Below are 2,097 nucleotides of genomic sequence, written 5' to 3' on the forward strand. Positions count from 1 at the left end.
TGTTTGTGTCAGACTTGTTAATGTCATTACATGGGAAGTTGTGAGCATGGGTTCCTACGTATCTGCTATGGTTTTTGAAGAGTAAGATTGGCTTGTAAGGTAGAAATCATTATGTGCATTGTATAAACTGAAGTGTGAACTTGCTAGAATGGCAGTTGATATGTTCATGTGGACAGCGCTTACCTATAGAAATCTGACATCTTCTCCATCGTTAGGTTTGTTCATATACTTCATTCTGTAATGGTTTTGGTTTTTTTTTTTTTCCATTTCCTTTCAAGTGGTGGCATACAGGAGACAGTTCTGCCTTTGAAATCTCTGGTTTTTCTGCAAGAAAATACCATGTAGATAAAAAGTGAAGTGAAAACAGTATCTCTCTCATTCTTTCTAGGAAGAAGGCTTCATATACTGAGTGAAATTACTTGCAATTTCTGTTGATATTTGATAGAAAAATCTACTTTAGACACTCACGAATACAGTTGTTTACACAGAAGACCACAAGAGGGAGATGTATTGGTTTCTTCTGAACCGAAAAGACTTCTCAAGATCTCTTTTTTAACAGAGCTTTCAGTTATGTCAAAACATGATAAATGAGGCTCCGAAATAAAAGTGAACATGGAAAGCTCTTTTTACAGTTAATATTATAAAAATTCACATGCTAGATTTCAATAGAACCTTGGTGCACACAACAAAGCTAAATAATTGTATTTACAAAACAATTATTAACCTTTCCTGACCAGTGATGCAGTTCTTTGTATACATAGCATTGAGAGTTTTCAGATAATGGCTTTTTGAGTCACAGCTGCTGACTAATTCATGTGGTAAGCCCTATAAGCAAATATATGTAAAATAAAGAGATTAATATAAGTTATTTTCCAGTGATCCTCTGGTTCTCAACTGTATCATGCTTTAATGACTGGAACCCCACTGCAATCATTAGGCTTTCAATTCCTGAAGATAACACAACTATTTTTCCACTGAAATCAGGTCTTGAAAATTCTCTCTGAGGAATCATTCATGCTACATAGATGCACACATAGAGTCCTCTTAAATATGGGTAAGACTGCCTGGTAATGTTACATGGCAGGAAGGGGGATTAGCTGCCCCAGGTCTGGTGCTTTTGGGGGCCCTGTGTTTTTGTGGTTGAGCTTTTGGAAAATGATATGACTAATAAACATACCACATGGTTTGTTGTGTGGCCATCTCCCTCCAGAGCTGAAGAGGTGGGTATCCTGTGTGATTTGAAGTAAGTGGCTAAAGAATGGTACTTGTATTTTTGTTTTCAATACATAAACTTTATTTCTCTGCTCTTTAAGAAGTAAGTAGAAGGTATTTTATAGCTAGGGTATGTTTTCACTTCAGATAAAGCTCCCTCCTTGTTTTGTAGGAGTGCTGTGTAGTCCTGGCTTAGATGTGGATTCAGTTTTCACTGTTTCTACATCTCTAATGTAGAGGCACAGTAATGTTGGGCACTTCTAGAATTATGTGCATATCTGTGTGCCCTCTTAGTGGAGGAACAGACCTAGCTGTATGTTAGCTGCAAATTGTGCTGCAGCTTGTCCTTTGTGCATTCATAGCCCTGGAGAGTGCAGCTCCATTAACTCCTGTAGTACGTGTTTATCTCCTGCTTTGTTTTGCTGTTACATTTAAGGTGTCTGCAGTTGTAGCTTGGAGGAGCCGGGACAATGAGTGTGGAGGCACCATCAGTAAGAAGGTGGTGCACGAGGAGCCCAGAAGTTGGAACCTGGGGCAGTGGTTAAAGGAATGGGTCACTGCGGGGTTGGTCCTGGAGGGAAGCACAATGAGACTCCAGCAATTTTGGCTTTGGTACAGGTCCTTTACAGGCTGATGAGTGGAGTAGATTGGAAGCAACGCATGGCTTCCATAGCTGCTTCACTTTCATAGTTTGGGTGAAATATTTAAACGAGAGAAGCCTGTAAAAGGGAGGTTGACTTCAGGGCATTCAGTGCACCAAGAACATGTGTCCACCCTTCAGGGCTGTCTTCTGGCAGGCTGACTGGCATTGCATGTAGCAAAGGGGGTGGATGGTGGTGGGGCTGGTCTGCAAATCATTGTCTGGTTAGAGCAGAGGCACCCAAG

The sequence above is a fragment of the Tympanuchus pallidicinctus genome, unplaced genomic scaffold (genome assembly GCF_026119805.1).
Source record: "Tympanuchus pallidicinctus isolate F22 unplaced genomic scaffold, pur_lepc_1.0 scaffold15, whole genome shotgun sequence".
Lineage (NCBI taxonomy): Eukaryota > Metazoa > Chordata > Aves > Galliformes > Phasianidae > Tympanuchus > Tympanuchus pallidicinctus.